Below are 16,749 nucleotides of genomic sequence, written 5' to 3'. Positions count from 1 at the left end.
CGATTGTGTTTTGGGGTGAAGGGGTGCAGATTAGCCAGGGGCCGCTCCACGCCGAGCTCTTCAAGGTGCTCCTGGTGTTGTGAAAGGACGTGCAGCGAGAGGAGCACTAATAACTGAGTCGTGTGAGATCCCTGACACCGTCCCGCTGCTAATTACACACTGCGCAGCATCATGTTGAAACAAGCGAGAAACGCTCTGCTTCAGACGCGTCCGGAACCAGTAGCCCAGCGTTTACCGCTCTTTCCCACTCATTCACAGAAGCTCCAGTGTTTGGCTTTAAAGCTCCATTTTGTTCACTTATTTGATCATATTCCATATCTGTCATGAATATGGAAATGATGCAGTGAAGTACAGAGCCACTGCAGCACAATGGAAAATTATTTTACATGATAAGTGTACTGAAAAATGGCGGGGGGGGGGGGGGGGGGGTAAAATGACATGATACAGAGGTAAGAGCATTTGAAAAGGTCACGCACGCACGCACACACACACGCACACACACGCACACACCTTCAGAACCGCTTGTCCCATACGGGGTCGCGGGGAACCAGAGCCAACCCGGTAACACAGGGCGTAAGGCCGGAGGGGGAGGGGACACACCCAGGACGGGACGCCAGTCCATCGCAAGGCACCCCAAGCGGGACTCAAACCGCAGACCCACCGGAGAGCAGGACTGTGGTCCAACCCACTGCGCCACCGCACCCCCTTGAAAAGGTCACACATTTCATGGTAAAACACATCTAACTGAACCCGGTGAAACAGCAAAGGCAGGAAGGCGTCAGAAAAGTCTTTTGTGAAGTTATTAATTCATTCAGCTGACGCTTCTCTCCAAGGCGTCTTACAGCATGAGGTTTGTACACGTTTCACATTGTTTTCTCCGGACGCAAATGAAAAAATACATTTACTTATTCATCTTTTTTTCCTCCAAAGCTGTTTACACCGGTTTACCCATTTATACAACAGGGACATTTTTACTGAATCAGTTCAGGATAAGTGACTTGCTCAAGAATTGGGATTCAAACCTAGTTCCTTTAACTGGAAGATGACAGCTCTAACCACTATGCCACCTGCTGTCCGTAACATAGTGAGGTACCATAATGAAAGTGAAAATGCCCTGATTTGGCGAGTCCCTGTCCCTGATGCCCCATTCCATGTCCATACGGAAGGGATCCAGTTTGGGGTCTCCTGCGTATCCGTGTCCAGCGATAAAAACGTTCATCACAGTCTGATTGGGAGGGGATGGGGTCACGTCCCACAGTTGCGTCGCAAGCACAGCCGTCACAACTGCTTAGTACTTCACGCGGTCAAGGGGATTAAACCGCGAGGCAGACAGGCTCCGAAAGCTCATTTGTGTGCGAGGCCTCGTATTTTCACGCTTCACGAGTTAATGTGTTATAACGTGTTATTACAGCGTAATTGCCCTGGTTGTGGGGCATTCTGTGATGAGCATCTCATCTCGTCGGTCCAGAGGCCACACGACGAGAAGCGAGGCTACGCGGGGGACTCAGCTGTAGGCCGCCCCTGGTGGTGTTGTCATGGCGATGGAACGCAACGGTCGTGATTCCGGGCGTCCGCCAGCGTTTGGCCTCGTTCTGCCTACACATGCTGTCCTGCCAGGAAGAGAGATGGGGAGAGAGAGACGGGGAGGACGCGTGAACATCTGAGGCTCTGCCACACCCCAGGGGGCCGCGAACCACATGTGGCCAATTAAGCCGAATCAGCAGGTCTGGGCGCTTTCGGTCACGTGACCGTCGAGCTCCAGGGCACGCTGGACAGAACGGACACCGCAGCGGGTACTCGGCATCAGCAGCTGAGCACAGCTCTCCTGGCATCGCAGCTCTGACAAGCTAGAAAGACACCCACCCCCACCCCCGCTCCCCATCTTCATTAGTGGGCCACCCATTGGGAGATGTAATGTAACCACACACACATCATATGCGGCCACTCACACATGCCAGTCGCGCAGATGTGATGCCACACGTACAATGTTGCCACACCAACGGTCCCCACACCAACAGCTGCACCTGTTTACCATGCCGGTTACCGTGTCTCTCTAACTGATATACCTAGTTACAGTAAACAAACATCTAGTTGCCACGACTCCCATATTTAAACGTGGGAGGTTTCATAGTTGTGGAATGTGTGTTACATTAAGTGTGAGATGCACACATCTACAGTTTGTCAGGGAAAAGCCACACTTCCCAGCATACACACTTCTCAATTACTGCACTATTATAACCCATAATAATAATATTAATAATAACTATTATTACAATTCCAGATACACTACACTTAGTTACTTACAATATTCACCTGTAAACAAGACAAAGCAACTTTCCACACAATTGGGAGTCACCAGTTCACCTGAGGAGCATGTCTGTGGAGTGTGGGTGGAAACCAGAGCACCTGGAGGAAACAGACACAGGGAGAACTTGTAAACTGCACACAGACTAAGTGTGGTGCAAACCCATGTCTGAACGCACAGCCCAGGTCCTGAGAGGCACCAGCGCTACCCACTGTGCCACCATGCTGCTCCAATTCTACAAACAAGGTAAATGTTAAATGGTGAATGTATTACTTTGGAATGTTGCGCACAGCTATAAACCGGGGGAAAATGCAGTAATGGAAGCCAAACAGCGAGGTCATCTGGCAAACCGGTGCGGTAAAATACATCCAACGTCACAGCTGAATAACACCAACAACAGCAGCTGGGAGTTTCCCGATTTCAGCAAGAATCCAGTGTCTGGTTTCATTCTCGAGATGCCGACGAGTGCCGACGAAAATTCTTTCAGACAGATACCAATTTCCTTTGCGTTTGCGGGACGTGCACGTCCCTCTCCGCGAGGTCCGTCCGCGTCCACATCCACGCAGACGTTCTCCAACGATTTGGGCCGAAGCAGTAGCTGCCCCACAGTTCCCTGGCGCAGAAGAACAACAACAAATGAGACATTTTGCTCGAGAAAATAAGAGCAGTTTGGCAGAAAGTTGGAACGACTGCGCCGGCCATGCTCGGCGGTCAGCGGTCAGTAGCCAGGGACATCCTTCACTCCAGACCCGCTGGATGAAACACCATGTGGTTCGCGTAGGTCATCTGATGGAATTACTGGGAAATCTGAAGGCTGTTTTCGAGAGAAGCTGGATGCGCCACATAAAAGAGCCATCTGCCGAAGTGAAAGAAGGGAAAAATAAGGACCTTTATTAATGCAGATGCCGAGCAACTCGGCCGGAACCCCCTCCCACCGGCTGTAAACAAAAAGCAGAAACGCGTGAGATGGATGGCATGGTCATCGGGGCTCTGCTGTCTCTAGGTCTGTGGTCCTAACGATGCCATCCATCGCCGACCTCCCGCCCATCTGCCGCCGACGGCGATGGCGGCGGGGAGACGGACTGCCGATGCCTTTGTTTAGTTTAAACTTAATTTGTTAGACGCCAGAGCACCATATTGGCTAATTAGGCAGAACACGCCACATGGTTATGAACGCATTAGCGTGATGTAGAGCCGCCCGGGGTGTCGCCCAGTAACCGCCGTCAGGTAAACAGAGACCAGCGGGAGTAACAGCCTTCAATAGACTATGGCTGAAGGCCAAACTAGACTTCTTTACTAGGGTAACACCCTTGGCAACAGTTTTTGAGCTTTGCTGCTTACCAGACTACTGTCAAAAGGGTTCGAATCCCACCTCCTGTCGCAGTGCCTGTGACCAAGGTAATTACTTTGAATCGTTCCAGTAAAAATTACCCTGTGGGGTAGTAGTATGCAGCTTAGTACTGGAGTGCTAGAAAAATCTATCCATCGTTCCATTTTCATTAACCGCTTGCCCTGGTCAAGGTGACAGGGGGTCCAGAGTCTGGGTAATAATAATAATAATAATAATAATAATAATCTGCATGAAATGAACCAGTGCCATTGCAGGTGATTCACTGAAGGTCATATTTACTGCAGGCCAGCAGTAACCCCAGAATGAGAATAAGCGCTTCTGTCCAGGGTGGGGGGGTAGGGAGGAGGTGTAATTACACAGAACCTTTATCCCTCACTGAGAGACATAAAGGGGAATCTTAAACACAGCTGATGCCGGGTGCATTAATAGCTGCCTGGGCTCTGCTTCGTGGGATATAAAACGACTTGAAAAAAATCTTAACAATACGAAGACTTGCCACACAAATATAATTCATTCCCCCCGGTAGCAAATGTCGATATTTCAAGCTGGCTTTACGTCGTCGTCCTTCTTATGTGAGCTTGGTGAATCTTGATGCAGTGTGATGGTGTGCATGTGCGCGTGTGTGTGTGTGTGTGTGTGTGTGGGGGGGCTGTGAGATGGGCAGAGGAGTTTCCAGAATGCTCTTTCTTTCTTGATTTTAGTACCTCGGTCCAGTTTTATGAAGAAAAAAAAAAAAAGAACAGTCTGGTTGAGTCTGCTGGGTCACATCTCTATTCCCATTACAGCCCAGTGGAGGCTCTCAGAGTACAGCAATAAATTACCAGGATTTCCTTGAAAACTTGGAGCTTGTCTGTCAATTCCCCGCACTTGTAAAGATCCCACACGCTTCTGTAAAATGAGGAGATCTACGGTGTATCTAGAAACGCCGTCATTTAAAACCATATCAAACCCTCGTCCAAAGATAAATCACTGCTGTGCAGCTTAGCTTTTAATTCAGCTAAACATCTTGGCATCCTGGCAGCATGACTCACATGGGGGACTTTGGCAGAGGCTCCACTGGAAGAAAAACCCTTTTGAGGTTCTGGACGGGCTGGGTGGCCTCCTGGAGAACCAGGTTCTGAGACACAGTCCCAGACTCATCTGACACTGAGCTTGGAGCAAAACCATAAATCCTTTCACGGTATAAATTTTATCATGAAATTTCAGCCTCCTACCTTTCACCTTCCCAGCAAGGGATCTGGGTTCAAATCCCTGCTTCTGCTGTAGTACCCTGATTAAAATAGTTGCCCTGATGAATTGGAACAGCAAAAATGACTCAGCTGTATAAATGGGTAAATCAGTGTAATTAGCCTGGTGTTTAAACTCGGCTGTGCAAGCGAGCTTGGAGAAAAGTGTCTGATAAATGAATAAATGTTCTGCTGAGTTCATGTACTTTCTCCTGATGATGAACCAGCGCCAGGCTCGGGACCCTTTCCCGCGTCACTGCTGGAGACGAGGCCGTACGTGGCTCTCTGGGCCGGACTTTTTCCACGCAGCGCATGCTGCTCGTCACCCGTCAAAAGGCCACGCCGTGAAGCAGCAGAGCCGGCGAGTAAAAAACAGCGAATGAGGGAGATTAAATAAAAATGCGAAACATCATGGCTCAATGGAAACATTCAGGCAGCAACATAAATTACCTAAAGTGTTTGTGACACTTCATCTGTGTGCCCCCACTGCACCTCCAGCCAGAATGTGTGTATATGTATTTCTCCAGCTGGAAGTAATCAGTGATTTTATTTATTTATTTTTTTTTAAACAGGGCAACGGTTTGAAATTTTGAAAAAAGCTCATTCCACTGGCATTAAATGTGCTCCTAAGCTGACTGACAGTGCGTCAAATGGATTTTGGTGCTCTCCATGATACACAGCAATTTCTTATATATGAAGTAAGAAAAAGGAATTTGCGAAGCTTGATAACGCACACATTGGGAATTTGCCACTGGCATAGTACTTTGTTACATGTTTAAGGCAACAGTTGAAATATAGTAAGTTTCGGGGGCGGACAGGGGGTGTGGAGGCAGATAATTCTTCGGCTTCTTACGCGTGCAACAGTAAAACAGTAAACATCCCAGGGAGATGTAAACACAAACAAACAGCATTTACATGTTGCAGCCTTGAGAATAATCCTATATGAAGGCGGCCTTCCGTTAATAGAGAGAAAACGAGGTTAACGATGGCGTCCGCAGGGTGGACCGAGTGTCTGGCCAGCCACATTAGAGCAGTGCTCCGTTCGGGCTGGTTAGCGCCCCTGCCTTGGGGGGAATCTCCAGCTTTGATTAAGCAGATTCCTTTTGCTGCTCCAGTTATGAAAATTAATGATACAGAGCTAGCAGAGCATCCAGAGAAATAATTTGAAAATAAGCCATGCATTTATTTAAAAAAAAAAACAACAATGCAAAAGCACATATTAAATGCTGCCGTATCTCCAAGCCATAGAGTGAATTCATTAATACTGATTCACCAAGGAAATTGGTTATTTCTCTTCAATTGATAAAAACAAAAACATTGAAATAAGAAAAATTTTAAATTGCCTTGGATATTTACAGTAATCAAATAAAATATAAAGAACAACAGTAAACAATGGCAGTAGTTCTTACCCTGCTGGCGCATCCGCTGTTGTTTTGCCCTGTTTTGAGCACATTTCATTATCAGCAGTAATTAACAGCAAGAATAGACGGCTCTGTGACAAAACCACCCGTACCGGTAATTAGAATGAGTACTGCAGGTACTGGGTACTCAGAAAGAACACTCTGGAATAGGGGCTAACACACTTCACAGGTATGACCTAGATATCCTTCTGCAAAGCAGAGTACTTGTCAGGTGTGTTCAAAAGGGGCGGCATGGTGGCACAGTGAGTAGCGCTGCTGTCTCAGAGTGCCTGGGTGGTGTGAGAGGACATGGGTTTGATCCCTGCTCAGTCTGTGTGGAGTTTGCATGTTCTCCCTATGTCTGTGTGGGTTTCCTCCAGGTGCTCTGGTTTCCTCCCACACTCCAAACACATGCTGTTCAGGTTCCCCCATAGTGTGCAAGTGGCAGAGTGTGTGGTTTCCACTGATGTATGGATGAGTGACCCAGTGTAAGTAGTGTATCTAGCAGTGTAAGTCACCACAGTGAATGAGGTGTGTGGGCTGATAACACTAGAGTTCATTGGAAGTCACTTTGGGGAAAAAAGTGTCTGATAAATACATGTAAGAGGAGCATTTAGCCAAGAAAAGGACTGTACACTCAAAGCATGAGTAGGTGTGACATTATTACAATGTAGTCCTGCGAAGCTGTAGCCTCAGCATGTTGAAGCCATGGGCTCCAACACAAAGGATGAAGAACGCTCACATGGGCTTGGCCACGTTACAATCCCGCCCCTAGTCCTACTGCATCATCAGGTCACAAATCAAACTGCTGCTGGCTCCTAAGACAGGTGACTCCATCAGCTCCTCCTTAGTTTTTCCATATTTGAGGATGAACCATCTCCACACGAAACGCTTACTTTCCGTGTTGAAAGGAGTTACGTACCATAGAGCACTGGTGGAGTGACATACTGTATGTCTCCCAGCCCCTGTTGCACACACACACTTGTTCTGGTCTGATGGCAGGAGAGTGTGTGGGATACTGTTGGTCAAACATCTGCTTCTTATTAATCAGAATGAATAAGGAGCAACTAGAGACAGCTGGGATTGAACGCTGTGGGTTAGGAAGGAGAGCATTTCAGTCACTCCACAAATCACTGCAAACTGCTCATGGACAATTCTCATTGTGAGTCACCGTAAATCATGACGTCACGCCGTAGCCTCAAAAATGATGTAGAGGAACATAGCGGAGACTGGGTGCATCTCTGTGCCGACTCCAAGAGGCCTCTTAAGGCCTTTGGTACAGCCCCGATACCCAGAATCCCCTGCTTCAAAAGAAAGTGATGCAACCCACGTGCCTCCCCATTGGTGTAGCTACCGTCACTCAGCGAAACGGTCATTTTCGTCAACATCCATATAATTTCAAGCAATAAATTTGCCAGCGTGATAGGTTTGATTTTAAAACAGGTTATCTGAGGACTGTTGCCATGCGCTCAGTTTACTCTCAGAAGATTGTATTTATATAAGTTGAAAATATTGCATTTATCTGCCCTCTTCCACCACACAGGGAGGTGATCGCTCACATTTACTGTAACCCCCCCTCTCTGGAACGACGTGGCCCTTCAGATACAACCAGATGGTTCTAAGGAGAGCTGATAGATTGGGGTACGAGGGGAGGAATCCATCAAAGGCGTGCAGGAGGCGTGCCGAGGGCACGGGGGCGTTATTTAACCTTGGAAAATCCCTGCAGGGACTGGCGGTCACTCCGTCTTCTGCCCTTGTTAGCTGAAGTGTCAGCTCAGCAGGCGGCTCAGCGGCCCCCCCGATAGTGCGAGCGTGGCTCCTTGGGACAAAATCGGGAGGAATGTGGCCCTTCGTTGGATGGCGGCGCCGTTAAGGGTCCCGGGAGCGACTGCACATGGCTCCCATTACAGACCTCTGTTTGCGTTTCCAAGGAGTTCTGGTCCTTTTATGTTTTACCTATTTATGTATTTCCAATTTGTATGACTTCCCAACCACCTCAGAATGGAAAGGAATTCTTTCGCGGCGCCCACCGAAAAGGTGCCGGATCTTTGCCATGGAAATCGCCGTTGGAAACAACGCATGTGTTCCAGCTGATGCACGATGCGAGTTGGGTTCCTCTGGCGACCGCGGTCTTATCTGGACCCAAGTGAAGTCATTAATAATACACACACACACACACACACACACGTGCGTATAAAATGAACAAGGGGGAAGGCAGCTGTTGATGAATTTCCCTCCATTAGGGCTCTATGGGCCACCAGTCTAATTGGATATCTGAACCGACTAATGTGTGCGGTGCTGCAAGGCGACACGTACCGGGAAGATAGGGAATCGTAACGGTGGTCTATCTGACGGCAGCAGCTCCGTCGGAACACGTTTCTGGAGACGCCGACCACGGCTCATCTGCCGCCACCGAGGGAGCAAAGCGCTCGCGACAACGCAGCTCGCGCCGTGGGTGGCGTCCAAACGCGTTGGCCCCCGATCTGTCCGCCTCACGCGGCCGTGGGACGTGAGTCACGCGCGGGAAGGAGCCGTCACAAGCGGCACGAAGAAAGTACAATGAAGAGAGATCGACTCGGTAGTTCAAAATGATCCGCCCCGGTTTTAAACGTCGGCTTTGGGGGCGTCCAACACCGGCGCCTCCGGAGAACCAGAGGCTTTGCGGGCAAAGACAATGGGAGAGATGTGGCCCAGGAAGGAACGCATCCACAGACACAATGAATTGGCGCTTGGAGATCTGCAAGCGCATGAAGGCCTCTTAAAATACCAAGCAACTGAAAACAAAATTATTGCTGTTTTTTTTTTTTTTTTTTTTTGTGGATTATCGGTAATCTGTCTGAATTACAGCCCTTGCTGCACATCAATGTTTCCTCAGGGCCACGGGGGTCAAGCGACACAGATTTTTTTTCACAGCAGAGCTGAGCCAGTATGAACCCTCGTATCAGCTTGCGATGGAAGACGTAAAGACTGATGGAAATGCGTTAGTAGAGGGTAACAGAGCATCTGAGAATTTGGGTTTGTAAAAAAAAAAGTTGGAATCGCTTTACCGCATTTGTTCAGTAAAAATATCTGTATACATGGGGGTTTTAGAAGGAAATGTGATTTATTTATTTAACCCTATAAGGAGAAGGTACCAGCTAGATAGATAGATCATTTTTATACATAAATGTGTTTTTATAGATGGATTTATAAACTTATTTTGAGATTTAAGATTTAGATTCTATAAGTTTATTTTAACATTTTATATAAGAATAATGACCATCCCATTTTGGTTCACGCACTTTCGAGCAGCACTGTATGAGGGTTCGGATGCGGTGCCCACAGGAGATCTGCAGGACAGTCTGCCAGAAGGGGAGCTGTTCTGAGATCAGTGGCAACACACACACACACACACACACACACACACACACACACAGAGCGTATCAAGGACTGGGGGAGGGTGGAGTGGTGTGGTGGACAGGTGCGGCCCGCAGGCCACTCCGGCTCCCCCTCCCCGAGCCTGGGGTTACCGGATGCCCCAGAGGGGACAGACATGCCTCCCGGCAGCTGCTTGACATTTCGCTCCGTAGCGGCTCCGGTTAGCTGTCGGCCGCAGTGCCAGACTGCGCAGGCTGCCCGCAAACCCCCGCACACCCGCATCCCGGCAGCCCCTTCCAGCCGGCGCGCTAATCCGCTCCCTCTCAAGAATTGGAGCAGTGGAAGATACCCCACAGAGTCCTGTTGTGATCCCACTCCCGTTCCGCAAGACACAACGCACAGCTTCGAAAGTATGATGGACAACATGTGCATTGCAGTGAATATTAAATGTTGTCGGTTCAGTATAATCTGATACAGAGGAAAAAGAAGCGAGTTAAGCGACAGCATAAGGACGTGTCACAGTGGAAAGGCTCTGATGATAATGAGTAATATTCGTGAGCAGTTACCGTGGCATCAAGAGCTCCAAGTGCAGCGTTCGTACCCGCGCGCCTGATTTAGTGAGAGACGGATCATGTGCAAACGAAAGGCCCGATGGTCTGTCCGAGGGGGTCCTTCATCGCTCCCGCGGCCAGTCCGCGCGACGGGGGGGATCATCACGGCCGTCGGCAGCACGTCTCTCAGCATCGGCGGACAAACAAAGAAGGGAGGGGCTGCGACCGATCCCTGCGTTACTTCTCCTTCGCTGGCTGAGACACTAATTAAAAGGTCATTAGAAAAGAGCCCCGTTTAGCTATTATTGCAAACAGGAGAGGATCTCGCACCCCCAGCGGGTGAGTGCCCGCAGCGCGCGGTGTGTGCGGTGTGTGCTGTGTGAACTGCTCCCACTTTGCTCGTCTCCACACCCCACCCATTACTGTTTGTCCTGTGCGGAGAGTTCCAGAATAAAGTGCATAAAATACAAAAATACTGAGTTAATTTCCCTCTGTCCCAAGAACCTTGCGGTTCGTCTCCTCATTGCAGCGCCCGGTTAAAAAGTTAAAAACTTCCCTGGGCATTTGAAATAAACTGCGAAAATACCACACTTGGAACACGGCGCCTTTTTAAAGGAACCTGCCTGGTGGCCTCTGCTCTCGCGCTCGGTTAGTGCAGGCAAACAGCCGGCCACCAGGGGGCGTCACGGTTAGACCTGCCATCTATGAGCCAAACGGCCCACTTCGAACCTCTGGTCCTGTCGTTGTGCCCTGCATCAAGGTACTCACCCTGAGGTGACAGGTAAATTAACAGTTTATAATAATAATAATGACATCAAATTACATTTTTTTTACTTAGCAGACTTCCAATGAAGAGCCCAACAGACTTCCAATGTTATGAGCCCACACACCTTATTCACCGTGGTGACTTACACTGCTAGATACACTACTTACACTGGGTCACTCATCCATACATCAGTGGAACACACACACTCTCTCTCTCTCTCTGTCACTCACACACTATGGGGGAACCTGAACAGCATGTCTTTGGACTGTGGTAGGAAACCAGAGCACCCAGGGGAAACCCACACAGACACAGGGAGAACATGCAAACGTCACACAAAGTGAGTGGGGCTCAAACCCATGTCCTCTTGTACCACCCAGGTGCTGGAAGACAGCAGCGCTGCTCGCTGTGCCACCGTGCGGCCCAAATGTGAGAGAAACCAGTTGAAGTCGTAACAGAAAACTCCAGACTGAGATCTGTACGCAGAGATATGTTGGAATGCAGATACATCACTTATTTATTAACGCTCTGCTCCCTGAATACGGAAACGTAGTTAAGGCAAAGCGCCATCTACTAATGGCAGAACACAAACTGCGGAGGGGAGGAACGCACTTGGAATGACAACAGGAGCTCAGAGCCCGGTGGATCCACCGCAGCCGAAGCACCTCGACCACTTTTCACACCGTTATCGCGGAGAAGGATAAAAGGCTCCTTTGGACCGTCTCTCGGCACCATTGTGCAGATGGATGTTTGCAATTTAGCGTTTTAAAATCGTCCCTCGCACGATTTCCGTCACGTCAGCGGTGCTGAATCTGCTGTATGGATTATTATATGTAAATTGCGTGGGGTGCTGTGGAAATGACAGGATGTGTTAAAACGCCTCTCTGGGGAACGGAGCACAGCCGACTGCCTCGTGGTAAAGGGCTCTAATGCACCTGTGCGCCTTTAATGCGCCAATATTCTAATATTCGCATTCTCTATGTGAAGTCACATGTGATTTTTTTTTTTGCTGGAGTCTCAGTGAAGGTGGCGAGAGGAGTTTAAAAGTCTTTAAAGAGCCCTGGAGGAACGATCGAGACATTCCTCACCTGGACGGGGAGAGCGAGGAAGCAGTGGAGCGCAGCACCCTGAGTTCCTAGCGGTACCGTTAAATCCGGTCGCCCTCCAGCTTCCGGCTTCTGGTCTCCATCTGGGTGCCGACAGATCAGCGTTGGCAACCATTGCGGCGCATGGAACGTGCTCTATTTTTTCAGTCTGCTCCATTCAAGCTCCCCCTCCATCCCTCAGAGCTGCTGAATCCCTCCCACACTACATTATCCATTAAACTGGCACTTTTCTCCAAAGCTACTTACAATGTTTAGGTTACAGTTATCACAAGCTTATTATTATTTACCCATTTATATATCAGAGTAATTTTACTGGAGCAATTTTTAGGGTAAGTACCTTGCTCAAAGGTACTACAGCCAGACATGGCAATTGAACCTGTGACCTTTAGAACAAAAGGCAGGAGCTCTAACCACTACGCTACCAGCTGTCATGTAAGATGGGTCTCCAACCCCTTTCTTTCTCTTTTTGCCCGATCTCCCAACAGCTTCGCAAATGATTCCGACACCACCTGCTTTGATTATCCATCTATTTGCTATTTGAATCTCTTCCGTATTTGAGGGATGTGAACCAGCAACATGGTGGTGCGAGACAGTGCACAGTCTACAGCGCTTCAGCAGTTGTTGATGCACTTTTTCGTACTCTGGTTTGGAGATCCTTTTGGAGAGGAGTGTCTGCCCTATTAATAGTGTATATGTGGACATTAGTGCTGATCGCTGCATAATTATTTGGGAGAGTTATTCGTACACACTGCTGAGGTAAAATCGTGGTGATCATGATGGTGACTGACAGTGGGGTGTCAGGTGGAAACAGGTCTAATAAGTATATCTATCTATCTATCTATCTATCAACAGCTGACCCCCCCATCTCTCCACATTCTACATTGATCTTCCAGCCATAAATTTCAGACAATTAGCACACGATTCGGCCAATAGTTGATGGAAGGCACCGCGAGATGCGGAAAGCGTCGGCCGTGTTCCACCTGGACCCGCTGCCTTCAGGGGCCTTGGATGTCGCTGCCGACTTAATGCCGCGTCCGAAAACACCGAGTAGAAGTTTGCGGCGCCGCAGCGAGGTAATGAGGCAGCTCATCACGCGGACCGTACGAACGACAGGGAGGTGCGATGCTCCTGGAGGAACGCCGTGAAATTCGGCCCCAGCGGCGCCTTCACGTCCCCCCCGATGAAGGGATAATAAACCACGCGGAGCGTGAAAATCACACACGACCGTTTCTCCGGCTCCGATGGCTTTTCCGACAGCGATTTACACGACCTGAGAATTCCAGATTCTGAAGCTCCGGCTGGACCCGCGCGACTCCACACGCTTAACAGGCACGCGCTCTGGAAACGCAGCGAACGCACTCCACGTCGACAGTGTGTCGCGCGCACGTTGGCGTGTTGGCGTGTGCCGCAAAGGTAAGCGTGGAGAAGGAACGTTCAGCTTACGTTCGACGAGGTCACATCTTGCAGCTCCTTGCAGCCGCAGAATATGCAAAGCAGGTTTCAGACAAAACCCAGACTTGCGAGGAGGCTCCAGCCGCAGGATCTCGAACCCAAGTCCGTACGGGGCCGGACTCGCGGAACCGAGGCTGACCGGGGTGGGCGCGTGGAAATGTTTGCGCATACGGTCCCTCGTCGCACAGAGGAGCCGATAATGCACCGCAGGCACGTTACGGCTGTGAACGCATCTCTTTAGAGCCGAACCCGCGCTCAGTTACCATGGTGTTTAATGACTTACGGTATATATTGACATTTCTTCATTTATCTGAAGCTTTTCTCCAAAGTTTGTAGTCTGAACTACATTTGCCCAGTGGTACGTCAGGGTACTTCGAACCGTATCGAGTACCTCGAGCAATGGTGTAGCAAGAGGAGGTGGGACTTGAACTCAAGTCCTTCTGGTGTAAGTTGACAGCTCCAACCACCACACCACCTGCTGTCCATACACTTCTTCCTGAAACTTCTCAGCACAGCCTTGTATGGAAGCTATTTTCATTGTCTCTGATCAGGGGGGTGTTTGTTACTTGCACGCCATTTCTGAGCCAATTGGGGGGTGGTTACCATAGTAACAGATTCATGTAGGTATTTGTGTGATTCGTACCGTGTGCCGACCCACCACGTCTTCGCTGGCCGGGAACGGTGCCGCGGTGCCACCACAAGTGTCCCATCACGAGGGAGGGGGCAAAATCAGGCCGAGTGAAATACCGCAGTGGGACACGTCACATCTTTTGTGGGGGGGTTGGGGGGCATGAAAAGGGCCTCGCTTGTTTTGACGCCTTTTGGCTCCCGTTTCGCAGCCTGACGCTGAGCAGAGAGACGCGGGACAACAAAGACGTGTCAGTCGCCGAGGAAAACCATCATCACCGTCATCACCGCGAGGAGACAATTTGGGACAAATATGTCATAATGGGACGTCTGACACAAGATGCTCCGTTGTATTATTGCACTGCTTTTGCTGTTATAGCTAATAATAATAATAATAACAACAACAATAATAATAAGGATTATGCTACATTTCACTACATTCACACATTTGACAGACACTTTTCTCTGTAAAGTGTCAAACAGCTCAGAGCAAACAAAAGAACATGGACAGCAAAAAGCTATAGACACAGACACAGGATTACGGACACAGCCTGTGCATTTGATACCACCATGTTGTTGGTTCACATCCCTCAAGTGGCTTCTATAGGACTGATAATCAAATAGCATATACATAGACAATCTTAGCGGATGGTACTGGACACATTTATGGAGCTATCAGGAGAGAAGTGGCTCTGAACAAGTTGGGTTTGAGACCTTTCTTCAATGTAAGGAGGGATTCAGCAGCTCTGAGGGGCAACAGGTGCCTGTTCCACTACATCAGAGCAAAACTGATCAGCAAGCAGCCAGAGGTGATCAGCTTCTGCTTGGTTGGCAGAAAAACGGTCTATCTGCCCAGAAGGATCATTGGTGCCGGAAACAGAAAAGGAAAACAAGTTCGAACAAACAAAGGAACGTGTAAAAAAAGAAGCACTTGTCTTTCCTGCTACGCGGTACAATAAATGTGTTCCGCACATCTGCGGGAATTTACAGCCCTACGGGCACAAATGTGTCTTTTCACAGCAGCGCGTCGGTGAATCCCAGTAATCACTGAGATGGGATGCGGGGGGGGCAGCGGCTTGTCGGGGGGGGACCCCATCTTCGCCCTGTCAGTTTAGGGCCGAGACGCAGCTATTTTAAACTGCGCAATTGATCAAAAAGAAATTCATTCTCACAGGCGTCCGGAGCAGCTATTTACGGCTCACACGCTGCCTGCGAAACGAGTCCGCTCTTCGGGGGGGCGCAAGTTTCACTGCATTCCCCCAGAGCGAAATTGCCGCACCTATTAGCGCACCGTCGGGCCCCTCGGTGCCAGTGAGGTTCTCCGCCCCGGCGCTGTGGGTTTCCTCCCACCCTCGACCCATTCGCATATGCAGATCGGGACTGGATCGTGAACAGGTGGGTCAGAACCCGGCCAAGACTATATAACGTGTTACACTGAGGGTCATAGATCGGTGGCCCTGATCTGAAGCCCACCTCCTGTTGCTCCTACCCTTGATCAAGCTGCTTACTCTGATACAGTAAAAAATTACCCCTCTATTCAAATGGGTAAAACATTGTCAGTAGCTTAACGTTGTAAACATTCCCACGTGTCTCCGCTCCGCATTTCTCTCTGGTTCTGACCTACAGGGCCATAAATGGATCTGCTCCTCGATACCGACAGGACCTGTCACTGGCTGGACCCCAACCCGACTGCTGCTCTCCTCCAATTCTGATCACTTGGTGGTCCCACACACAAGAAGTTTAAAATTAGCAGCTCGAAGGTTTTTGGTTCTGGCTCCAGTGTGGGGGAATGACTTCCCTCTGTTCCTCACAACTGCTGAATCCCTCTCAATGTTTCTCTCGAAGAACTGTAAGCCATTTAATCTGTTTGGAGGAGCAGGTTGGGAATATCACTTAAACCACTGCAGCCATTACAGTACATTCTTGGGTGCTAAGTGTACTAGGGTAAGGAGGGTGATTTCACGTTATTTATCTGACAGTTTTCCCTAAAGTGACTTACAGTGTTCAGCTACTTACAATTATTTACCCATTTATACAGCTGGGTAATTTACTGGAGCAACTGTAGGGTAAGTACCTCGCTCAAGGGTATTATAGCCAAGGGTGGGATTCAAACCTGCGATGTTCAGGTCTAAATCAGCGACTCAAACCAATATGTTACTAACTGTCCGCTCAGCAGGGACTCGGAATGACTGATTCTCATCATTATAGAAAAGGCATTTTTATCGAGTCCCGTTGTTTCACAAAAGTAACACTGAGCTAAATAATTAGTGTAAAAACAGTGTTTCTACTCATTTGTCGCCACCCTGTGGGCGGAGCTCTGCAGCCTCGGGCCACAGACGGAGCGACGCGGGGGAGTAAATGAGCTTCGGGGATCTGGAGGAACACTGTACATTGTGTCCAGAACCCATCCAGAACCCATCCCGACCCCGCTGCGACCAGTCCCCCCTTTTTCTACACCACGGTAAGTTGGAAAAACCCGCCACGTTTACACGTATGTTCCGCTGACACTTTTCTCCCGAGTGACTTACACTGTACACTAAGCTGCTTACACTGCTTTACCCATTTATGAAGCTGGGCAGTTTTTAACTGTTCAGGGTAAGTACCTTGCTCA

The sequence above is a fragment of the Scleropages formosus genome, chromosome 12 (assembly GCF_900964775.1).
Source record: "Scleropages formosus chromosome 12, fSclFor1.1, whole genome shotgun sequence".
Classification (NCBI taxonomy): Eukaryota; Metazoa; Chordata; class Actinopteri; order Osteoglossiformes; family Osteoglossidae; genus Scleropages; species Scleropages formosus.
The sequence above is the reverse complement of the archived record's forward strand: the minus strand, read 5'-3'. Positions refer to the sequence as shown.